The sequence below is a fragment of the Heteronotia binoei genome, chromosome 8 (assembly GCF_032191835.1).
Source record: "Heteronotia binoei isolate CCM8104 ecotype False Entrance Well chromosome 8, APGP_CSIRO_Hbin_v1, whole genome shotgun sequence".
Taxonomy (NCBI): Eukaryota; Metazoa; Chordata; class Lepidosauria; order Squamata; family Gekkonidae; genus Heteronotia; species Heteronotia binoei.
The window spans coordinates 37,823,639-37,850,424 of record NC_083230.1 but is presented as its reverse complement, the minus strand read 5'-3'; the positions used below and the strand labels follow the sequence as shown (position 1 = coordinate 37,850,424).

At 39.0% G+C, this 26,786-nt stretch overlaps 1 protein-coding gene across 1 annotated transcript in view; it reads right to left on the bottom strand.

Annotated features, from left to right (window-relative positions):
* The window catches only part of PDZRN4 (PDZ domain containing ring finger 4), a 459,770-nt gene that overhangs the window by 359,938 nt on the left and 73,046 nt on the right, over positions 1 to 26,786 (bottom strand). The window lies entirely within an intron of this gene.

The following is a 26,786-nucleotide window of genomic DNA, read 5'->3' as shown; positions in this document are numbered from 1 at the left end:
ATTGGCTATTTCACACTTGTAAGGCTTGAACTGGCACAGTGCAAAGGCCAGGCAACCAGCCTGTCAGGGTCTAGCAAGCTGGTCATTCATCAATTATCATCATCTCTTACAGGAATAAAAGTATCTTCTCAAATCTTGTTGGCTTGGATCAGCTATGGTGCCAGAGTAATTTAACCTCAAACCATACTAACTCATTATATGACGGTTGCCAAGGAATAACTAATATGTTTGTTCCCTGGAAAATGTTTAGAACTGGAGGAGAAAGAATGAGGGAAGGGAAACAGAAGGCCTTTTACTCTTAGATGATAACAACTTGTACAAGTTTCAACAGCCACTTTCTGTTTAGTATACAACACCATTCCCACTTCTGAGTACTATTCAGATTAGTTAAGAATAATTTTATTTTATTAGCAGACACACACATAAAATCCATAAATATAAATGTAATTCTAGAATCAGCTTGATTTTTTTTTTATTTCGCCCAACTATGAAAATGCTAAACATAATTTGTACGTTAACTGTTTGTTCCCCAAATTCATATCATTTAAAAAATTATCTATACTTAATGCTATTGAGAATTTGAAACCAAGATTTGAAGCTGATTATTTAATCAGAGTACAAGAGAATCCTTAATAGGTAGGATTGCCTTTCTCCAGGAGGGGCCTGGTGATCTCCTGCTTTTACAACTGATCTCCAGCTGGCAGCTCCCCTGGAGAAGATGGCTGCTTTGAAGGGTGGACTTTACTATGCTAAGGCCACTCCCCTGCCCAAACCCTACCCTCTCCCAAATCTACCCCTTTACTAACCAAAGGTCTCTCAGAGCAGTTTACAATCTCCTTTCCCTTCCTCTCCCCAAAACAGACACCCTGCGAGGTAGGTGGAGCTGAGAGAGCTATCTCAGAATTGCTCGAGCAGAACGGCTCTGAGAGAATGTGTGATTGACTCAGGCCTGTAGCCACAGGGGGGCCTGTGGGGGACTCTGCCCCGACTTCCAGGCAGGGCCCCTTTACCTCCTGGGGGTCCTCCATGGGGCAGTCTGCTTTTTCTCTTTTTGGCCAAGGTTGAGCTGCCAAAGCATCATCAGCGGCCGCCAGAGCCCGGAGAGCTGATCAGGACACGGTGCACTGCAGTAGCAAAAGCAGCAGGTGGAGAGGAGGGAGGCAGAGGAGTGAGAAGCAGAAGAAGCCCAGTGGAATGGGCCAGGGAAGGGACCTGCTGGCTGCAAAGTGCTGGAGTAGGGGAGAGGGATGTGGAAGGAACACCCTCCCCCCCCCCGCCCGGCTTCCATGCAAGGTGCACTCCTTTCTTGTCTCCAAAGTTTTAGGGTTGGCTGCCTTGACCTGGCCACTTTCAGAGCCTCCAGCTTTTGCCCCTACCCCGGAAAGCTTCTGAGAAGTGGCAAGCCCCACAGTGGATGGGAAAGGGTGCCCCCCTGACTTTTTAAAAAGCCCCCTAACTTTTAAAATCCTGGCTGCAGTTCTGGATTGACTCAAGGTCACATTAGCAGGTACATGTGGAAGAGTGGGGAATCAGGCATAGATTTCCCAGATAAGAGTCTGTGCACTTAACCACTACACCAAACTGGCTCTCAGAATTACTCAGAATCCCACATAATTACTCAGAATCCCACAGAAGTAATTGAGGTATTGTATGTTTAGGATTGTAGCCTTGTACCTACTTTACAGTGCAATCCTGAGCAGAATTATAACTTTCTATGTCTGTGTAACATATAGTACAGTATCTGCTCTGAAATAATATGGAGGCTGTTCCATGTTGCAAGCCATCTGCATGTGGCTTATCATACAGTTACTGATAATAATAGAATAGATACGACCACTTGATGAAATTTACTGGAACTTAACTATGAACTATTCCACAGTCAAGCAGCCTGCCCAATTATGCCAGCTTGTATCCACATGATCTTTTTTCAAGCAGCTCTCAAACTACACTGAATAGGTGAATCAGGCCTTAATCATTACGAGTGACCATATACTTAAGACCCTCTCTGCATTTTGTATACATTGCTCCAAAAGCTGGTTTGGTTTGTTGACCCACCTCGTAACAGAACATTAATTATGTATTAAAAACTTGACAGTTCAGCTTAAATAAGTACCACAAACAACAAACAGCACAAAATTAATCCAGGTAGGCAGCTGTGTTGGTCTGAAGCTGTAGAATAGAGTTTGAGTCCAATGAGCTTTCATACACATGCACACTTCTTCAGATACACAAAAATGGAAGCTAATTGCTGTTCACCTATGCAGAGGCCTACATATATATGAAATGTTATATCTGCCTACATATATATGAAATGTTAGCTTCCATTTCTTTGTAACAGAAGAGGTGTGCACACAAAAGCTCATACCTTTAATAAACTTTTGTTGGTTTTGAAGGTGCCACAGGACTCAAAATCTGTTCTTACACAAAATTAAATATACATAGGAAAAAATTCATCGCTACATAAAAAGTGTATTTATAGAGAGGGTTGTCATTTAGAAACTTGTCTAAAAATAACTTGAAATTTGGAGAGCCTATGACTGACGCTCTTCATAAATTTGCCTGCAAATAGATCTCAGGGTTAGGCACTGTTACTATCTGAATAAATGACATAACACTGAAGCATATCTAATTGTAATACATCACAAAATAATGTGTCAAGCCCCAAGTGTTCAATCCCTGTCACCGTACTTCATCCATTATTTATATATACCCTTCATTGCAAATGAAACCCCTATGGTATGAAATCTATAGGCTGTGGCTTTGCCATCCTATCAATATATCCCAATGTCTTTCAGAGTGAGAGCCTATACAGAAATTGTTAATCACACCAAGAATTGGTTGTGATAGAAACAAATATGCCAGGGTCAAAGAATCAGCAATCATTGTGCATTGGTCTGAAGCATCTCCCTGTGTTTGGGCCAGGTACAAAAGTGCAGCTTTGTAAATTCTGCTCTCCAAGCTTTCTTTTAATCATACAACCATGACTTCCCCTCCTGTACACATTGCTTCTAGCATAAATGTAACTGAATAGCTTTGGAAACATCTGTTACAGTAATAGAAAATCTAACTAATGGACCAGCTGACTTTTTTTTTTAATTCTGAAGTTGCCAAAGATGTGTGAAGGGCAAACCAGTGGTCATATTTACATACAATCATGACCCAAAAAGTTTCAGTTCAGCTATTACAGCAAAATAGCCAATCCTGTTTTCTTAGCTTGTCCTTGCTTCATACATAGTGCTACTTTTCTTTAAGAGTGGATGGCAAAGAAAGAGAGAACCATCACAGCATAAGTTGTTCTGGAATTCTAACTGAAGGCACACATTAAATGTTTTCTTTAAAATCACAGGTTTAGAATAGCTTTAACGCAGTGAAGGAAATATACATTTTAAAAGCATTTTGAGAGTTCAGCCTGTCTCACTCAGGAGGAGGCAACAAAATCTGCTTCAGGCATGCACTACTAGAAAATTAAAGGTCCAATAAATTAGATGGCTATATTCTTCTTGCAGTCCAATTACAAGCTTTATTATTTGCCAATAAAATCCCATATAAAAGGGTATCCTCCAGATAATGCAGCAGCTGCTATTTGGTTCCATTGTGATTGTATTTATGTTCTATAACTTTGCCACCTCTAAGTTGCTGATATTGTATCTGACTTAGCACAGCCGCTCTTTGCATATACATTAGAATACTGATGATCAGGTGACCCACGCATGTTTATTACTAGTAAATTCTATAGTCAAATGGATGATTTACATGCATTTAGAAAGTAACTCTGTTATACCAATACTTTTCAACTGGGGCAGTTTGCATGTTTGATACTGGATTATGTGCATACATATGTGAATCAGTCCTTAACTTAGCCAAAATCTCTCCTTAACTCTGAACTCACATGTTAGCCTAGTATAGTGGTAATCACGATGAGGGAGTCATATGCACAGTTATCATCAACTACACAGAAAGAGCTGCACAGTTTTGGGTTTTTTTGCGAGTTCACAAATCCTTTTGTTAACAATAAACTGAAGTGCTGCAGAATTTTTTAAAATTCCAACTTGCAATTAGAAAAATATCATTCATAAAACAAAAAACATCTTATTTTTCCCAAAGATCAAAAAACTAAAATTGAAATTGATGATGATACTCCACCCCCAAATAAACCAAGAAAAAGACCTCCTTATTGCATTTCAAGGACTCTCCTGTTTAACTAGTTTCAAGAGTCCTTTTTCTGATCATAATAAAATTATTTGCCATATGGTTCAGATGCCTGTGATACTCTTTCAATGAGGGGATTATGCATGAGCTGTAATGCTTACTGTAGCTGCAGCCAAGCACACAGCTGGCTCCAATAATGCCAACAAATGGCTTCATCTATCTCAATGTCACGTAGGAGCTGCTGCAATGAGAATCAGCCTGGAGTACAATTAAAATCTACATCATCTGTGAAAAAGGTGATGGAGGTTCTGACACCAGAGCTGTGCCAAATTCATCGTCTTTCCATTGCAACAGAAGAAACATGTTGCCCCTTTCACCCTATCACACTAATGATGTGCTCAGCACATCCTTCCCCAGGCACATAAAAGGCAATAAATCAGGAAGATTCTTCTCTTTAAAAAACTTTACCTTTATCTGACATTCAGGAACAAGAACAATTTCTGAATTTAAGTGTTTTCGTTAACTCTCTTATCTCTGATGAGATAGTCACTGAAAACTGCAAGTGGTATACAAATAAACTGGAGTTTATGAATCATTTGTTTCTTACATATGTGACCATGTGCAAGAATTTGCTTGTGTTTAGTCACAATAAGAAAAACAGATATGTACATCCATTTGTTCTAGGAGGACAAATTTTATCATAAACTTCTCCATAATTCATGGCAAACAAGTTCAACACCAACCTCTTCCTCCCAGCTTTGAAGGCAAGGAAATCACTGTGTAATGATTTTCATTTATTTGTCATATTTATTAAAAAAAGAAACCTGCAAATATATTTTATTAGCATTTGCAATGATTCAACATAAGTATCAAATATAATAAAACTTGAAAGCAGGGAAGAAATAATTACAAGTAGTAGATTTAAGAACAGTGGGATTTGTTTTTAAGATTTGGATGTTTGAAATGTTTAAGAACATAGTGGCATTTTATAAAAATTCTATTTCTACTCTTATCACCAGAGCTGGTGGCTAATCTAATTCAAAATTATAGCAGCATAAGGGTAAGAAAGTACAGCAGTTCCCAGTGATGGTAGCCAGAGATCAGTCAAAAGAGGTGGCAAAAAGCAAGCAACAGGACGAGTGGAGTCAAAGCTAGAATGAGCAAGCAGACACACAGAGACTTAGCCAGCACTAGCTTGGTGTAAATTGTACAGACAAACTGCTCAGAGCGAATGGCAAGTACAAGTTGTAAGATATTATGGTGGGAGCTGAAGCACCATTTAATTCCCTGAATCACCAGACAAGTTACTAAGAAAGCAGAACTCAGAGCTGAGCATGGAAAGCACCAAGTTTACAAGAGCCTCAGAGAACAGAGGGAATTTATTAGACAACATAATCCAGTGGAGGCTTTGCATTGTGCCATATCTCCTCTTGAGGTGTGATGTCAAGACACAAGGAAAGATCTTTGCATTGATAAATTCAGCCTTTTGAATTCTCTGTCCTTGAATCTCAATGAACTCCCTTCTAACTTGCTTACTTATTTCAGAATACTTCTGAACCAGGCAGCATTTATTTATTTATGGATTTGGGTATTGATCTACTGCTTTTTAAAAATGATTAAAATCTGTTTAGTTTTTAGTGATTTGTTTAATCAAACATTTAAACTATTTTAAGGGTTCTGTATGGGGATGGAAAGGTGAGTGTTAAAAAAAATATGAATAAATAAAATACATTTAGCAGAGGTGAGGTAGAGAATACACTTTTTGTTTTGTCACTGTGGTGAGCCCCTTGTACTCTACTTTTTTTTTAAAAAAAGATATTAAATAGAAAAAATACTTCCGGGTAAAAACTAACAGCAGAAATTCTTTAAATATGGTAATTATTAAATATGTACCACCGTATTTCCCAATATGTGTAAGGTGAATCTTAGCAGTCATCTTTAAAAACAACCTCTCCACTTCTCTCTTTCTTCACAGAAAATACTATAAGGAAAGCAATTCCACGCTTTTCTCACAGTCTAGTCGTCATCACTAACAAACTAATACTAGCAACTCCAGTTTTGATCAAGAGTACACACTCTGGATAACACTATGCTTTTTAAAGACTGCTACAAATCCAGACAATCTGCCCAGAAACCTGAAGAGCCTGAAAAACCAGGGCCTGGGGGCTGGCAAGCCTAGTTCGTATCATCATCAAATGCTGAAGTGTGTGCAAATCACAAATCTTCCATTTAAAAAGGGGTGGAGATCATTTCATTAAACTAAGAAAAAGCAAAAAGTAAATCTAAGAGGGAAAAAAATGTTCTTTAACAAGCCTGTAGAAACCAAAAGGATCGTGGCAGGAAACCTAACACCTTGAACAGCGTTAACCAAACAGAAACTATACAATTTTTTTAAAATCTGGATAACCTGGTACACAAATGCCTCTGCCAGGATTCTGAACCCATATCTTTTCTGCCTATTCATAAAGGTTGGTAAATACATACAAAATCTGTAACCAGTACTGGGGATTTCCCTTCAAACTAGATCAATGCCATTGCAACCAGATTTAGAGAGCAATCCTAAGAAGGTCTACTGTGAATTCTACTAAGGTCTATTCTATGGGGCTTACTCCCAGGAACGTGCTCTTAGGATTGCACTGTTAGTCTTCTAAATCCAGTGCTGCAACCAAGGAGGCAGCACAACAGAAGCAATATACAGGGAAAGTAAAACTACTTGAGGCTCAATTTCAGGAAACAAGAAAACAGACAGTAAAACGTTAGTGGAATGGACTACCAATGGCAGTAGAATCAATACAGAGGAAAGTTTGCTGGTTGAGGGAAAACTGGCTGAAGCTAAATCCTAAAACTAAGATCATATGGCTGGGTTGCCACAGATTTGTCGGCAACATACAATTCCTGGTTCTTGATAGGGTTCTACTTACATTGCTGGACTCTGTCAGGATACCTCATTCTCATTTGAGCATCTACAGCAAGTCCACCAATAGTTTCCCTACCTGTCTTGTTCCAACCTTCCTATGGTGATTCATGCTACGGTCACTCTTGCTTAGATTACTGTAATTCTGTTTATGCAAGGCTGCCCTTGAGGCTGCTCCAGAAGTTTCAGGCAGCTCAGAATACAGCCACCAGCATGTTGGTTGGTATAACCTGGGATGCACAGATCCACCCTGTGCTGCAGCTCCCTACACTGATAAATAGGTAGCCGGCGAAGCTACTTATTTCTGGATCAAGTTAAAGGTGCTGGTACTCACTGTTAAAGCCCTAAATGATCTGGGACTGTCATATCTGAGAGACTGGCTCTTTCACTATAATCCCCTTTGTATGCTGTGCTTATCAGTGTGCAACTTGGTGGTGGTGCCAGGACAAGGGCCTTTTCTACCTTGCTCCTGTCCTGGTGGAATACCTTGCCAGGTGAGGTTTGAGCTCTATGGAACCTTCAGAGCTTCTGCAGGACTTGCAAGTCAATCTTGTTCAGGGAGTCCTTCTGTTCTTGTTATGTTGGCCCACCTGGAATTCATCCACTCATTCACTTCTCTATAGTTTACTGATTATTTATGAATGGCAAGTGTCTGATTTTATTATCTTATGTATTATGTATTTTATATGCAATTGTTATTTTATTGCTGTAATCTGCCCTGAGCCTGGGAGAAAGAGCAGAACAAAAATCTGATAAATAAATAAAGATGTCAAGATATGTGGGCAGATACGCAATCCTCAGCAAAGATAAAGGCTGAGCTTTAGCACTCTGGCCTATCAGACTGAAAATCTGACTTTTACAAAAGATACAGTGAGGCAGAAATCATAGAAATGGTCATCAAGACAATTTCTCTTGGACAGGGAGGCAAAAGAGATCTCAGTTTAGCAAAATTAAGGCACATCTTGAGATGTTATTGTAAAGAAAAACATGGAACTAAACAGTACTTTGAACTGTCAAAAGAAGTACAGGAACCCCAAGATTTCCTTGTCATGGTATACTGTGACCTGCATGAGGAAATGGGACACCTAGATGGAGAAAGCACCTTCAGTTTAGCAAGGGTACTTTTTTGTGGGGGGGTGGGCATCACATGAAAAGAGACATTAAACTAGGGGGTCTAACAAGGCTAACAAAGAAATTAGAAAAGCCTTGGAAGGGGGTTTGGGCCACTATCTGCCCCATCCTAATATTTCTCTCGAGTCTCCTTACCTATACAGAGGGGATGGAGTGCCTCTCTCAGAAAAGGGTTATATTCTTTTCTTGAGAGACCTCCAGCAAGGCGTGTGGGTGGCATTGGGCCTCCCGGTGGGTGCTGAGGCCTAAGCAGAGGCTTGGCCTTTATTGTGGCAGGCTTTCTGTGGTTTGTGATATTATGAGGCCTGGGGAGAACCAGAAAGCATCACCTCTTGTGGGTTAGGGCTCTGGCAGGATTACCTTTAGGTTGGATAACCTGGGGTCGGAGAATGCAGCCCACTCTTTGGGGTTTACCTGGAGAGTTCTTTCCATTGAGATGTGGGTCTGGCAGATAGACCCTCTGGGTTTGCCTGCTTGCTGAGCCGGCCTCGTGGGAACTGCAGTGTACAGCTTTGGCGGGGGGCTGGGTTGCTCACCTGTTGAATGGCAGGGGAGGTGTCTGTTGAGTCTCCTGGCCCTAACCAGGCCACAGTTTCAGTTAGCCCGTGCCATTTATTACTTAAATTCAAATAAAGTGGCCCTTAGTTATATCCAATATTTTGTGTCTGACTTTTTATTCCAACTTGGAGGGCAAAGGGCAAGGACATGGTAGGCCCGTTGAGAGGGCAGGAAGGTGAAATTGTAACAGCTGATGAAAAGAGGGCAGAACTGCTCAGTTTCTGCTTTTCCTCAGTGTTCTCTTCTGAAGGACATGATGCTCAACATGGCAAAAACAGAACATTTGATGAGGGAAGGGAGTTGCAACCTAGCATAGGAGTAGTACATAAATGAAATGAAACAAAGTCTTCAGGGTCAGATGAACTGCATCCAAGACTATTAAAACAACTTGCAAATGTAATTTCTGAGCTTCCAAGTCATTATTTTTGAGAATTCTTGGAGAAAAGGTGAGATGCCGGAAGATTGTCCCCAAGAAGGGAGAAAAGGACGATCAGGGTAACTACTGACCTGTCTGCTTGATGTCTATACCTAGAAAAGTTTTAGAACAAATAATCAAACAGTCAGTCTTGGCTGTGGTCACTAAGAACCAGCATGAGTTTCTCAAGAACAATTCATGTCAGACTAACCTGATCTCTTTTTTTGAGAAAGTGACTACCTTTCTGGATCAGAATGCTATAGACATCATTTATCTTGATTTCAGTAAGGCTTCTGATAAGGTTCCACATACTATCCTTGTTGACAAGTTGGTAAAATGTGGTTTGGATCCTGTTACCATTAGGTGGATCTGTAACTGGTTGACAGATTGCACCCAAAGAATGCTTGTGAATGGTTCCTCATCCACTTGGAGTGACAAGTGGAGTGCCTCAAGGATCTGTCCTGGGACCTGTTTTGTTCAACATCTTTATAAGTGACTTGGATGAAGGAATAGAGGGAATGCTTATTAAATTTGCTGATGGTACTAAATTGGGAGGGGTTGCAAACACAATAGAAATAAGAAACAGGATACAGGATGATCCTGACAGGCTGGAAAACTGGGCTGAAACCAATAAGATGAATTTTAACAGGGATAAATGTAAAGTTCTGCATTTAGGTAGGAAAAATCCCATGCATGGTTATAGGATAGGGGAGACCTGTCTGGGCAGTACTATGTGCGAAAAGGATCTAGGGGTCTTAGTGAACCATACACTGAACATGAGTCAACAGTGTGATATGGTGGCTAAAAGGCAAATGCAATTTTTGGCTGTATTAACAGAAGTATAGTGTCCAGATCACATGAAGTGAGGGTATCACTTTATTCTGATCTGGTAAGACTTCACCTGGAGTATTATGTTCAGTTTGGGGCACTACATTTTAAGAAGAATGCAGACAAGCTGGAACGGGTCCAGAGGAGGGAAACAAAGATCTGGAGAACAAGTCCTATGAGGAAAAGCTGAAGGAGTTGGGTATGTTTAGTCTGGAGAGGGGGTAGCTGAGAGGTGATATGATCACCATTTTCAAGTACTTGAAGGGCTGTCATATAGAAGATGGTGAGGAATTATTTTCTGTTGCCTCAGAAGGTAAAATCAGAACCAATGGGTTGAAATACGGCAATCTTCTGCTAACGCTTCAAAAAAAACATTCGATTTCAAACATTTAAATTATTAGGTAGATGATACAGGACATCAGCAAACTTACATAGAATAAATTCTACAATAAATTCTTATTGCTGGAAAGGATGTGATTCAATTGTTGATTATAAGCACTGCTGGTGGGAATGTCTTCATGTAAAAGAATTTTGGAAATGTATTTTGGATGAAATCAAAGAGATTACTGGGCAGAATTACATTGTAATATGGAGACCGTACTACTGAATTTTTGGGACGATAATAAATACTATGTTATCAATATTGTTATCAGTAGCAAGAACCTTAATAGCATATAATTGGAAGAACTGTAGAGTGGCCACTGTAAAAAAACTGGAGGAAAATGCTTTGGGATCATTTTCTTAATGAAGTACTTTCATTCTGGTACAGAGTGAATGACTTGATGATGACATGGAGCCTAGGTTTCTTATCTCCAGGGCCGGCTCGCCCACTAGGCAAACTAGGCCCTTGCCTAGGATGCCGGGAGGAAAGTGGCACCAAATTGGGCTCCCCCTGCCCATGACAAACACCTAGTTTGCCTGCCTGCCTCTCTCCCCTCTGCCACCGCCTTCCTTCCCTTCCTTTCTGCCCTATCCTTCCCATCGCCACTGCACTTTCCCTTCCCTTCTGCCTGCCCCCCCATCGCCACTGCCCTGGCACCTTCCCTTCCCTCCCTTTCTGCCCAACCCCCCAATTGCCTCAGCACCTTCCCCTCCCTCCCTTTCTGCCTGACTCCCCTCAATTGCCACCGCCACAGCTTTCCTTCCCTCAGGGCTGGCCCTAGCCCTTCTGGCGTGTCCCCACGGCTACCGCCTACTCACGAGTAGCCCTGTGCTTACTCACAAGTGGCCCCGCACCTACTCGCAATTAGGTGGCAGCCGTGGGGCTACTCGTGAGTAGGCGGCAGGCCCAGTGACTTGGGGTGGGGGCAGAGCTCTGCTGCCTAGAGCGCCAGAAGGGCTAGGGCCGGCCCTGCTTATCTCCTCATGTTTCGATGATCTCTTCCACTAATCATCATCTACATTGGAACTGAATAATAACAGCTTAACATTCCATAGTTACATGGTAGAACAAGCCCCCACTTTTGATAAAACTCACTGTGCACTGCATAGTTCTCCAGAACAATCTCTTTCTCTCCTCTGAACTGCTAGCAGTGTAAGCTCTCATGTCAGCCCATCTATGGCTACTGTTCTTAATTGAACAGCGTTACTTACCCCTCTCAACTCCTACATTTGGTTAAAGGTACTGTGTTCTTTTACATATTACAGAACTTTCTAATAAAAGATAAAGGTAGTCCCCTGTGCAAGCACTAGTCGTTTCCGACTCTGGGGTGACGTTGCATCACAACGTTTTCATGGCAGACTTTTTACGGGGTGTTTGCCATTGGCTTCCCCAGTCATCCAAATTTTCCCCCCAGCAAGCTGTGTACTCATTTTACCGACCTTGGAAGGATGGAAGGCTGAGCCAATCTTGAGCCAGCTACCTGAACCCAGCTTCCGCCTGGATCAAACTCAGGTCATTAGCAGAGAGCTCAGACTGCATTTAAAGTACTTTTCTCCAAATCCTGATGTTGAACCAGTCACAATTGTTCTTCTCTTCTACAAGTTTCATGCTGTTAGTTACATAATTACAAATAGGAACACAAATTCAAAGACAAATTTAAGCCATGGGGTACTATTGTATTCAACCTTTGTATTAAAAAAGCCTCCTTTTGCAACAATGGCTATTAGCCATGATAACTAAAGGGAATTTCCACAGAGCCAATTAACTTCTGAATATCAACATTAAGAGGTAATATTGATGGGTGACCTTAATTTCTGTGCACTACCTGTTGACCCTCTGGATTGCTGGTCTAAATGGACCACTGGTCTGTTCTTATAAAAGTTAAATTCTGCTCATTTTTAAATAGCTGCATTGGAGAAGTTAGAACAGGATATAAGTTGCACAATTCTGAGAGAGGAGACCCAGTGGACTTTTAAACTGGACACCATGGCTCCCAGGGGCTTGAATGCCTCTTTAGATTTCACTTGTTTTCTGTGAATTTTATTTCTCTAGACATCTGGCTTGAATGGTATATGATATCTAACATGGCTTATTTATGCTTTTTTGTTTCTGTTTTTGTTAACATCGATTATCTTGTTCTGTACCTCTATAAAAGTGCAAAAATTGTGTACAAAATTGTAAAAACTCAGAACTGCAATAAGTAGTCTGTATCTTTAAAAACTTTGAGTTTGGTGTATCACAGCTGCTTGTAATTAGCACTTTTAGAATGTGAGACCTCTGGGAGGCTCTTTCTGGATGTCCTGGAAGGAGCCAGCTTCATGACTCATCAGGTTTATAAAAAGTTTTGTGAAATGGTGAGCATAAACTTAAGAGTGGTTTTTGAATTTTGAGTGTATTAATGATGTGTTGTTTATATATGTATTTTATATTTAGCATAAGCACTGAAAGATACCCCGACTTACATGTCCGACAAAGCTCTACAGTGAAACGGCCGGTTCCAGCCTGCGGTCCCGTCACTGGAGTTCTAATTAGCGGGATTCTTTACCTTTGCTCCACTGATGTAAGAAGAAAGGATTTATTCCCTTAGAACAGGGTTTCCCAATCTCCCCTGCTCCCCGTGGCCCTGTTATTTTTACACTTCTTGGTGGCCTACTAAAATTTGGGGATGGAGCGGGAGACAGGAAATGATGTACAAACATGCATAAAACTCTTGCAATATTTTGTTTACGAAAGGTAGGAGAATAGTGGGATTTTGCAATGCAATAGTGGGATTTTGCAATGCAATTTTAAAAACAAAACATCAAGAGAAAACAAGGATCACATAGCAGAAAACTAAAAATATAAAATGCTCTCAGCCTGGGAAAACATGTCATTTCAAGCTTCAATCCCCCCCCCTCCCACTACTCAGATTAGCAATGGCAAGGAAGGAAGGAAGGAAGGAAGGAAGGAAGGAAGGAAGGAAGGAAGGAAGGAAGGAAGGAAGGAAGGAAGGAAGGAAGGAAGGAAGGAAGGAAGGAAGGAAGGAAGGAGGGAGGGAGACAGGGGGAAAGGACAGAGAGAGAAAGAGGGGGAAGTGGGAAATAAAGCAAAGAAGGCAGGGGTGGCCAATAGTAGCTCTCCAGATGTTTTTTGCCTACAACTCTCACCAGCCCCAGCCAGCGTGGCTGATGGCTGGGGTTGATGGGAGTTGTAGGCAAAAAACATCTGAAGAGCTACCATTGGCCACCACTGAAATAAGGAATTGCCTTCCCCCCTCTGCCCTAGGCATATGCCTAGTTTGGCCCCCCTCCTCCCTCCCTCATCCCAGGCCAATTTCAAGGTCCGGAAGGGCGATTGAGCGCGACTCCAGGCTGTGTAAGGCCCCTCCCCCCAGCCGATCACCTGATTGGCGGGGGGAAATCACATTGCGGGCTCAGATGCCCAGTTTGCATGGAGGCCTCCTCTTGAGCCCTGCCCTGCTGGGCTTCCACATGCTGCAGGGAGATCCAGTGCGGTGTGGGGTTTGCAGGGAGGCCTCCCTGCAAACCCCACACCCCACTGGATCTTCCTGCAGCACGTGGAAGCCCAGCAGGGCCAGATTGCCCAGTTTGCATGGAGGACTTCTCTTGAGGAGGCCTCTCTGTAAACCCCACCCCCACTAGATCTACTCAGTATTGAATCAGTCTGGCCTTCCAAACAAGGCTGGGCTTCACACCAGCCACTCCCACACACAACTATGCTTGGGGAAGTTGGGGCCTGAGCTGCTCGTTGGGGAGTGCAAAACGCAGAGCAGCTCAGCCGGAAGAGGCTGCTGAGGGTGGGGCTACCTAGGGCTTCTTTTGTGGCCAGTAATGCCCTATGTCCTGGGACTGGGTTCCGACCCACCAAATGGGAAACGCCGCCTTAGAAAATCCTCAAAAACACAGTGGACCTTTGAATATTTAAAATTGGACTATAGTTTCCATTTTTAGCGGCCTTTTCGACGGGTCTAGTATTTATATGTTAATAGCATTTTTGCACTATTTGAATGTATGACATTTTTCTCTTAGATATGCAATTCAAGTATTTATAAATTCATCTTTATCTATGTGTACTTGCCAGTAATATAGCTGTGTTTTTTTCAGTGTTCCTTTTGATTTTGAAATAGCTGCACTGGGGAAGTTAGAATTTTATCTAAAGATAAAATGGAAGAGAAGAAACAGGTCCCCATTTGGGAACAAAGATAGGGTATAAATAAATGAAGCAATAAATAATAAAATAAAATTTTACCCTCCCTGTTCTATTATTCTTGTTAAATGGCTGATAAGCATGGTTTTTATCTTTGTGAAATAGCTCTGTGCATGCATTCTTGATTGCTTTTGTTTGTACTGTTTTAGATCAGGGCATTGATTATTAAGTTACTTCTCTCAAGAGCACAAATGATCCATGCAAAATTTTAATTATAACTAAACAGCTGTTTGAGCTAATTGAAAATAAAGAAGGTAGTTCTTCACATTGTAATTAAAGAGTTAAGTCAAAATTGCTGTTCTCAGAACAAGACTAAACAGCAATCTAGTATGCCTTATTATACTGAAAATGTAAAAAAACCCAAACAGAAAATCAAGAAAAATAGCTTAAAAGTGAAGGTTACAGCTCTGAACAAGAGATAAATACTGAGTTTTTCTTAAGGACTTTATTGAAATCCCCCAAACAGGATAAAGGTCTAAACAGCACTATCTGATCACATCAAAAGCTAAATAGTAATTTTGCTCATATATACCTTGTACAATGTATTCTGTCCGCATGATATAAAAATACTTTTCTGGGCTGGCTGGAATAGAAGGAATCTGAAAATGTTTATGTTGCCTCTCCAGGGAATATGCCCAAGGTGCTTAACCCCCACCCTCCCAAAAAAACCCCAAACCCATACATTAAAAGTTGTTAATTAAAAGAGGCAACATAAAAATATAAATCACTGAGCAGTTTTAAATGTTTTCAGGTTAAAAGCACACTATAAAAATAAAGTGAGAAAATAAACCCCTTAATTAAACGCCTGGGGCCTAATATCTTTGGGACCTCCTCTCCTGGTATATCCTGCAAAGAGCACTGTGCTCAGCGGATAAAAACTATTGGTGGTCCCAGGCCTGAGAGGCATACAGCTGTCCTCAGCCAGATCCATCCTGGATCTAGATTGGTGGAACTCTCTGCCGAATAACATCTGTACCCTGTGGGACTGAATGCTGTTCCTCAGGGCCTGCAAGGCAGAGATGTTCCACCAGGCATTTGGTTGAGGACAGTGATGGTTTCCATCTGGCTGGCACTCCTATCTCTTGCCTCTGCCCTGTGAGACAGTGGTACAATTGGAAATTTCAGTGCCATCTAATTAGTTTAATACATTAGAAAAATATTATCTTGTTTTTATTGTTCTAACTATGAATTAAACGTATGAATGTTGTTTTTATTGCTGTGCACCACTCTGAAAACCCAGGAAGGAAGGAAGGATCTTAAGTTATGAGATCGACAGTATGGGAAAAGATGGTCCTTCAAGGTCCCTGAATCCAGTCATATAAGGATTTAAGGATAGGAACCAGCACTTTAAATTGTGCCAGTTAATAAATAGACAGCCCGTGTAGATTTTTTTAACAAATGCTCCTGTTTGACAAGGAATATCTTTTCTTCTTAACCAAGCAGACAAAGCATCTTTAGAACCAACAGGGGTTATTAAGTACTTTCAGGTTTCTTGTACTTTTTTCAGCATCTAGTATCTATGCAGTATCTAATAATCATTTTGGTGTAATATAAATCTTCACAAACTTCAGTTAAACAGCTTGAATATACGGTTGTATTATATCCGTGCCTTTTTCTTTCTTTTTGCCATATCTTAGCAGTTTTGATAATAAGAGCTGTCCTCCTTTAAATTTGCCTCGTTCCTGGAAATTCAATTTTTTTCTCCACAGGACAGATACATTAATATTAATCATTAATATTAGTAAGAATATCGTTGTTGACTTCAATGGGATTTGGACTATGCCCTTAAACCTGAACAAATTACTGTGGTTATAGAAGCACAAATATGTACACATAACATTCTTATTAGAAGAAACTTCATAACCCATTTTAGTGTGATGCAGTAAATAAATTGTTCTCAATTATTAAAGTGAACTGGAACCCTAACAGCAGAAGTTCACTCTGGATAATACCAACTATGCTTTACCTCTTCTTTACGTACCTGAACAACTAAAATACCTTGAGAATCTGGTACAACCATATGGCCTCATATACATATTAAGAAATCATGTTTAAACAGTGGCAAATTGAAGTCTGGAGACATTTTAATCCTGTGAGTTCTCTAGTCTTTTAACCCATCATATTTGTTTTAATATCAACTATAATATTAGTCTCAGATTATTTTGGCTGTCTCATGAGCAAGACCAATTTAACATAATTTATATATGAATTTGTCTCTTAAAAAACAGGATTAATTAGGGGAACAATGAAAAGATAATTTGTCTGTAATATGTTGAGAAGCGATGAAAACTGATTGAAATTCCAAGATACATAGATACTGGATACTGCCCGTTTCCTTTTTCCAAGTTCTTTTGCTTCCATTAATGGTGAATGAAGGCTATTAGCAATGCTAACCAGCCTGAATGCACAGGTTAAATGCAGCAGGGGATAATCATTAAATAGGTAAGGAATAATTTGTTTAATGGTCACCAAGAAAGAAAGTTTCTGAGTTACACATCAATCACTAACTGGCTTAGCAAATCTAATCACAGTATTCTATAGCTAATTTCATTTTCTATACAGATGGCTATATGGATAATAGTTGAAGTTTTATATTAGTGCAACTAATAATTTTTAAAATAAGAATGCAGAAGACTTTAAAAGATAGTAATTATACTACAGCCTTTTAGGCACTTTCAGCCTGCACTATGAATCTAGGCACCCATCTGTAGACAAATGTAGAGATATTGCTAAATTCTCAAAGCCCTGTTTTCTTCATATATAAAATGCTGGCTATCTTCATTAACATATTAATTACCAATATTTGGGGGGGAAACCTCAATCACCAAAGTAATGGTGTAATTTGTGTGACAACTAACAAGGGAAAAAAATCGCACATGCTACCATCCTGTTTCCCCTCCCAATCCCCATCTGACCCCAATGGAATTAAATCCAAGCCCAGTTTGGTCAGTTATCTGTGGTGTGCAACCCAGACTCCATCCATTGTATATATACTATGAGTGACAGCATGAATGGCAATTTTTGCCAGTTAAAAACCTTGATAAGGGCTGGTTTCTGGGAGAAGTTCCTGCTCCAGAGCAATCTCCATTGTTATAGCCATCACTTCTGACAGGACAATTGATAGTTGAGATAAGAAGCTGATGATGCTAACACCCCCCCCCCCAAAAAAAAACCCCAACATCGTGAACTAATCAGTTCATCTGCATTTAGAGAGAGAGCCACCACTTCCCTCCCACACAAGTCATTTACCATTAGAATGTGCTGTAACAGAAAACTGTCAGTTCCAAAGAATAAGACTCAACAATTATCATGTATACTTTGTGTGTCGACGTATTGGGGGGAAAGTTATTTTACAATTAGGAGTGTTGTTGCCACAGTGGTAACACAGTGTAGCTTTATCTGCCTTTGAAGGATTCTGTGCAGCTTAAATAGAAATATAAATGTGAAAATGCCAGTGTATTTTCTGAACAGTTCAAACACTGAATATTATTCCTATATCAGTCAGTGCTGTATCATCTCTGTATAATCAACCTTGTTGAACTATAGTTCAATTAACTTCACCTTGTTTATTTATTTATTTATTTATTTATTTGGCTTATATTTATTCGGTTGCTCAGTAACTGTTTTTATCCTGCAGCAGCTTTGTATTATGTTCCATTTTTCTTACAAACAAGTTCACACAACCTGTAATATCTGAAGTGTAGCATAAATGTTTATTCCCTACCATGAATCAGGACACTGTTATGCACATAGTCTGGACTCTATGTGCTTTATTTGCAAAGAAAAGACAAAGTTTCATTAGCACATAAATAAAATATTATGGAGCTGGGAAAATGTTGTAGCTTATATCCTGTAGTCCACTTCCACTAGTGCAGACATTCAATAAACAGAGGGGGGGTGGGTTATCAAAAAAAATTCAACAGAGCATTCTGCAAAGAAAGCTCTACTGTATGAAAGAAGTATAGCTATTTGCATGTGGCATGGCTCTCAAAGCCAAACTAGACAATATTATGTCTCCGAGTGCACCATGAGGGGGTAGTATTATTGTAAAGCTTGTTGTTTTAAACTCTTCAAAACACCACCAGGACCCAAAACTGCTGGAACTATGACAGAGAGTTATGAGGGGCTCCCCTCTCCCCCCCGCCATACCATTTTCAAGACAAAAACAGTGGGCATTTGTGCTCCTGAAAATGGGAGTAGGAACAATTCAGGGACATAGTACCATCTAGATTGGCCCTAAGACTACCAAGCGTTGATAATGAAAAGGAGAGAGAAAAGCTTTCAGGAAAGATAAAGAATCATATACAGAAGTACAACTAGTAAAACAAAATAAATAATAACATGAGGACTAAATGACCCTGGAGATCCCTTCCAGCTCTACGATTCTATGAGGTGAAAACAAATGAAGAATGAGAGCATGTCATAACGGATGCACATCACATCAATACCAATTGTGCTAGGATTGTGGCATGTGCAAGACTACCACTTGGAACAATGATCCACGCACTAACTGAAATGCTAAGCTGAAGTTACTCCCTGCACACATATAGTTGAATGCACACAGATATATCTATATATGTATCCTAAGGCCACCTGTGTAAGCAAAGTGATTAGAATGATGGACTAGGGCTTGGGAGACTTAGATTTAAATCTCCATCCAGTCATTAAACTAACTGGGATAGCACGGTCTCTCAGCCTAACAGGACAGGTGTAAGGATAAAGTGAGGAAGGTAGAGCACTGCCCTGAACTCCTTCAAAGAAAGTTAGGATGAAATGCAACAAACAAGGCAAAGGAAATTTACAATAAGACACCAAGCTTGCACACATACATGACAGTGCACCTAATTTCATATATCACATTACGTGGCAAGGAAACAGAGTGCATGGTTAAAACTTACAAGTTTCAAGAATTACACTTGGTCCCTGAAAAAACTGTATTAACGTACTTACTAAACATAAACACAATTGCAGAATACTAAGTCCTTTTGATTAATAACATTTTCAACCAAGTGGTTCCAATATGTCATATTGACAGTTTCAAAAGAATCCAAGCTCAGGAAAAGTTCTGTGAACAAGTGTATACATTCATCCTTATCTGGTGATATATTTCTTTTCTTTTTTGATCCACACAAGAGGCCATATTTAGCTAACAGAAATTGAAAAAAAAAGAACATTTTAAATACAAAGATGGAAGTCCTGAGAAAGAAATATTTGGCTACTGCAGTTTCTACATTGCTGCAAATTCCTCCCTCCCACAGCTTCTACATATGTGCATCCCAAAAGACACTCCAACTGAGCTGCTAGGGAGCCTGGACAAAATGATCATGTTCAGTATCAAAATAGGGACCAGGAGGAATTTTCCCTGGATGCTCTTGCATGGAATCCTCCTCACTATACAGGCTACCTCAGTAATTCAATCCCAAACCCAGGTAAACCTAATCAACTTGGATAGTTAATTTCATAGTCAGTTGCAGAGTGCTTTTCCTTTCCTTTGCCTTGGACCAGATTTCCTTACCTGCCCTAGATCACAATACACCATCCTGTTCTCTTCAGGGCAGGAAATGTATGATTTCCTTTTTTATTTCCCCTTTGCACCCTGATTAGGCAACAACCAAAAGTAGCACTGGATCACATTTGCTGCAGTGAACATTATTTTATCTTTTCACTTTTCCTTTGCATTTCATTTTTCCAGCACTGTAACTTCTTGTTAGGGGAATAAAGGTTTTCTTATTTGAGATTCTGTTTCTGTCTTATTTTTCTAAGGGTTCTGTTTTAGAAAGGGATCTGTTTATTCAATAGATAGAAACAGTCACAAATAATTATCCTAAAACATCTGTGTGGTTCTACACATCTAGAACCTGTGTACATAGCAGGACAATAAGACTGAGTTGGGTAACAAAGTTCCATATTAATTACTGAAATACACACCCAAATTGCCTGGGAAAAGAAGACAATTTTTCCTCTTAATACTAACGTATATGCAAGTAAAGTGACCTGAATCAGAGAGCAAGGGGGTCCAGAGACCAGAGCAGGCTCAAACACCCAGTGTGTTTATAAGGATAGTATTACCATTTAAGACCAACAAAAGTAACAGAAAGCAGTGTTTTTAACTTTTAAAAAAATTATACTCTGATTTGTATATTTTTGGTTGTTCTGATTATCATTTAGGTTGGTTATTACATGGCTTTTGTTTTTGGATGCTTTTTTGAATCAACAGAACTATCTATAATGTCTATCTATAATGACTGGAAGTGCTGAATCAGAACATTTGGTGCCCAAAATGTGAGCCAGCTAAGCATGCAGCTAAACATATGATACAAACAAAACCACATATTCAGCAATCATTGTTCAACCCCTATAGACAACTAGAAATAATAACAAAACTAGATGGCTAAGCACCACTGTAACAGATATATGCATCCGCAGTGACTCAGGACCATGGACAGAATCATAAACAGAACACAAAAATCAACTGGCAGCAGTTCCTGACTGGGAAGTGATCAGTTGTTGTTTCAGCAAAAAAGTGAACGCTCTACTGAGCCAGCTGGGAAGTTTGTACACCAGATGTAATCTGCTCAGGCCTTCAGTTAATGTACTGTACACTTTTTGGTACACAATAAAATGTCAGTGTTTTGCAAGTATCTCTAAGAAATACAAGAAAAATTAATAAAAGATAAAGAAATTCTTTACCATTGAAACAAATACAAGAACGCGTGGGCATTGGATGAAATTGCTGAGCAGATAAAAGGAAGTACTTCTTCACCCAAAGGATGATTAACATGTGGAATTCACTGCCACAGGAGGTGGTGGCGGCCACAAGCATAGCCACCTTCAAGAGGGGTTTAGATAATAATATGGAGCAGAGGTCCATCAGTGGCTATTAGCCACAGTGTGTGTGTGTGTATATAAATTTTTGCCACTGTGTGACACAGAGTGTTGGACTGGATGGGCCATTGGCCTGATCTAACATGGCTTTCTCTTATGTTCTTATGTTAAATTAAGGAAGCACTGCTGCACCATGGTTTAGTGGATTTTTAAAAATAGATTCCTACTTTATGCTTGATTATTTTAATAATGCCTTAAGAAAAACTGTGAAGAACTACAGAAGTTTTAAAAAGACCTGGTGCTGAAACTAATTATGTGATTTCTGGTGGCTCAACAAGAGTACTTCCAAAAGCTTCCATTTCCTGGCTACTACCCCATTCCACCACTATCCTCCTCTTTGCCCTATAGTACATAGGTGTAAGAGTTGATAATGCTTCTTTCTTCCTCATTTCCCATATATTTTGAAGCATAGTAAGACACCCTACACATGGCTAATAAGGCTTCCCAAACTCTTTCATTTCATTTATCTATGTGTTGTATATTAGGAAAGAAGGAACATTAGGTACTCTGAATTTGGGGAGGAGGGTAGCAGGTGAAAGGGGAGGTGGCTGAATCTACCACTCCCACCCCAAAACCAACCACATTTCACCTCAGTGTAGAATTGGTTATGTATCTAATAGAAAATTAAAAGCCATAGAGTTAGAAGTTCAGAGTGAAAAGAAGTGTACTATCCTACAAAATCATAACTCATTGGAATCTTACGCCTAGAAAACTATCTTTAAACTCCTCTAAACACTCTCCATTATGTTGGAAGAACTGTGAGGAGGTGGGTGATTTTGCCCATCACTGGTGAAGATGCCCCATATTGTTTCATTTTAGCATGAGATATTGTCAATCAAGCTCATAACAGGATATGAAATTCCTTTTCTTCTGCAACTGCTTGTTCTGGACATTTGGCAAGACTCGAATGTACCTCAGTTCAGACAAGCATTGACATCAAGCCTGTTGGTAGCAGCAAAAACCCTAATTGCTTCTAAATGGAAGTCACCTCAAGTTCCATCAATTTCCAGCTGGTTATCCAAGGTTTGGGACATTCTTATTATGGAAAAAATCACAGACAATATCCAATATTCAAACTCAGAAACTGAACACTCAAAATTCACAAAGAAATGGTTTCCTTTTATTGAGTTTGTTACAATAAATGACATTCAACCACACAAGCCAGAATTTCTTGATCTTCTTTACTTCTTCTTCTTCTTCTTCTCTTTGTCTTCTTTTTTTCCTTTTATTTGTGCTAGTCATGGTCTACACCTTACAGTAATTTGGGGATAGTCTGCATACACTATATTTAGTTAAGTATTCATTCACTTTCTTCTTTTTTGGTAGTATATGCTTATTTTGATCAGTTGACTTTTTGATAAAGAAATTGTTTTCACATTTTTATTTCTACACATAGTCTGACCTCTTTCCATGAACAGATGTATTTTTTCATACTTAGTCAATGTATTTGATTCATCTGCTTTTTACATGCTGTTTAAATTCTGCCTGTATCTGTACATCCATACAGTATTAAATGTCTTATTTTATTTTATTTTAATATATGTATGTACATATTAGTGCTTTACTTATCTTGTTTCTGTAAGTATACAGATTTATATATATTTCAAAATTAATAAAAAATGTAATTACAAAAAAGTGTACCATTTCTTGACCAATGTCATTTTACAAATTATATTCTACTAATCTGTTCAAAATTACTTATTGAAGTAAATACATGAATGCCTCTTTAGAACACAAACTTTACAATCTACAAAAAATTAAAAATTCTGATAATATCATATGCATTACTCGAGAATTTTTATATGCACTTTTTTATGTTACCAGAAACTTAGAAAAGGCATTATCCACAGAGGTCCCCAATTTAAAGCCCCCAAGTCTGGTTTTTCTTCTTCCATTTCACAGTTTTTCTATGTCTTCCCAGTGCTTGGTATCAGCTTTCCATGTTGTTTTGAGTTTGACTGTGTCCTTTGAAATTGGTTTGTTGGTCTTGCAACACTATTTTCTTCACAAGTTTATTTGTGTTGGGTTTGCAGTGGATTCTTGAGTTTGTCATTGCTGTAGTTTTTTAGGTTGTACATGACTGGATTTTCTGATTTTACTTTTGTTGGGTTTAAAACAGTTCCTGTTCATTTTGGCTTGGAGGGTTCTCTGGATTCGCATTGGCTTGGATGCTTTGATTTGGCAATTGTTCTGTTAGGCTTCCCACATCGTACTGTGCTTCTGCTGGGCTTCTTTAGTTCTGCATTAGTTTTTGGTCTTGTTGGTTCTGTTCACATTGGGGAACTTTTGACCAGTAATTGCTTTACTTACTCTTGAGTGTTTGGTTACTATTTGCCCTGTAGAAAACTTGGCATTTCCTCCCCTAGGAAACAATGAAGGATAGCTGGGGGCATCTTGTTCAGGGACCCAAAGAACTGGACCCAAAGATCACTACAATACTCAATGGAACATGTTGAGGAATTTAGATCATTATCAGGATATGAAATCAACAGAAAAGCCAAAAATGATAAAATTTTTAACACACGATATTTTAAAGAGTACATAATGTACAGTAACCAACAACCCCATCAAACATTTAGGAATAAACATGACTAGGCAAAACTAATCTTTCAAGAACAAGAAGATGATTTGGAAATTGTTATGTACTGAGTTTGTGACTGGGTTTGAGGCAGGCATCCATTGAAGGCCAGGATCTTGATGCCTACATTCTGACTGGTCACTCTTCTAGAATCAGCCAATCAGGACAAGAGGCACTTCACAAGGAAATGCGAATGATGGATCCTGGAGAGCCAAACAGGATTAATGAAGTGCCTGCCTGCAGGGCATGGTTTCCCCTGCTCCAACTATATATAGTTGGTCGTTACTGCCTGTTTGTGACCGTTTCGTCTGAATAAATGGATTCTTGTTGATTAAGAGCTGAATGTGCCTACTTTATAATAGAAGTCTACAAGTAGATTTATTCAGATGAGGAAAGAAATAAAAATCTTATGGCTGAGAAGAATCTCTGCAATCAAAATGAATCTATTGACAAAATTATTATTTTTTATTTCAAATGTTGCCTATGTTGGAAATATATATCTGTTCTGTATGTCCTTTGCAATGTTCTAAAGTTCTAGTCATTATAGGGTTAACACTGTGCCTGATTCCCTATTGTCTACATGACCTGGGAAGAAGATACTGACTGCTATCAATCAAGGTCTAGAAGCGGGAAAACCTGTTTTGTCTGTTTGGTCAGTTAGTCAGGTGACTTCCTTTGTTCAGGCAGAGAGGTCAAGAAGGAGGAGGAAGTGGTCTTCCATTAAGCACATGATCTTCTAGTGTGAGGATGTAGTTCTTTAGTGTTTGTTGTTTTATCTCCCAGTACCCTTTCCTTGTAGAAATAAATATGTTTTTGCTTTTTCATGTTAAATGCCTCTCAATGATTATTTGATCCAGTGATCCATCGCACTGTTTGAGATAAAGAAACAGAATTTCAAACAAATGCCCTAACAACCTATACGTATATAAGAAAGAATATTGAAAGAGTGGCAATTTATTTAGAATGGTAAGAAACCAAAAGTAAGCTTTAAAATATTGCAAGATGAGAAAAAGAGAGTAGGATTAGCAGTTCCAAATAACACATTATCGAGTGGCAGACCTGGTCTGTATTGCAGATTGGATTAAAAACCCAAGACAAAGAAAAGTAAAATTACAATTAGCATATCTGGAAGAAGCTTACACAATTATTTATGAATTAAGAAATCAACAAAAATGATTGTAACAGAAGAAAGAAGGCATACAACCATAGATGGATTTTTGGCAATACGGTTACATACCAGAATTTACTGGGCCCTACAAGCTCTCCATTTATGTTCCCAACAGAAGCTTATCACAAAAAGTACACAAGAAATAAAAAACGATTTTTAAATGTATGGTAACATGGTAAGTGTTCATGGGGAAAGCAAGTCTTGGCAAGATATTAAAGATGAAGGAATAAATATTCAAAAGTTGCTATATTATTAATCAGTTTCAAGACTAAAGAAGATTATCAACATGGAAGATCTAAGACAGTGGTGTCAAACCCGAAGGGCTCCTATCAGGCCCCCAAGCAACTTAGATAGGAACACACATGGCCTGGCCTCTTTGTCAGATTTGGCCCTCATAACAAAATGAGTTTGACACCCCTGGTCTAAGAGACGCAACTGAGATTGAATAGCTGATTATAAACCAAAAAGATCAATTACTATAAAGGATATAGATGTTATTACCTCAACTATAAATAGAAGAACAAGTGGGAAATGTATGATTAAATGGATGAAAAACTTCAGAGAGTAGGTATCTATGCATCAATGGAAATGTTTAAGGGAAAAGAAATCACAATTATAACCAGCCAGGCATTAAGAGAAAACCCCTAAAGGATCTTGAGAAAGTAGATGAAATATAAAATGCTGGAAATGTCAAGATAAAAATGGAACCGTTTTCATATGTGGTGGACTTGTAAAAAAGCAAAAAGATACTGGAAGGAATTACATGGAAAAGCACAGAACATATTAAAAATTAAATTCCCTATGGAAGCTAAGAATGTGTTATTTGGTACACTGCCTAACAAATTACCAAAAATTCTGGAAGAAGTCTTCACATATTTGGTGACAGTAGCTAGAATTATTTACACAGCAAAATGGAAATTAAGATGTCTGTCCACTCTTAGAATAATGGGAAAATACACTCGCCAAATATGCAGCAAAAATTAGCAACTTATTGGAAAAATAGATCAATTACAAATCTGAGGATAGATGGAGTATGTATTATGCATATAGGAGATAAATTTAGAATAAGAACGTGTTAAAAAAATTGTACAGAAAGGCATTGCAATGTAGAAGTAGAACTGAAATACTACTTCTTGTGAACTTTTCTTGTCTGTGGCCTTTTTTTTCAAGTAAATAAAAATGTAATGTCTTGCATATATATGTATAAGGAAGTGGATCTTGAGCATAAATATTATGAGCAGGGCCAGTGCTAGGCTTTTTGGCACCCTAGGCGAGGCCACCTACTGGTGCCCCCACCCCCCCAGTTTTTTAAAACTGGTGGGTTTTTAATCAGCCACAGCTCCCTAGAGAAATTAGTATTTCTGTATATTTAAGTATTTATATACCGTACTTTAAAAACTATTTTAGGTATTTATATACTTTTCAAGCTATATATATATAATATTTGTTATAGGTATTTATATTCTTTACAAGCTATATATATAGCTCTTGTAAGTAAATACAATATGTACATGTAAATATTTTTCAAACTATATATTTAAGTATTTATATACTTTTCAAATTCCAGAATTT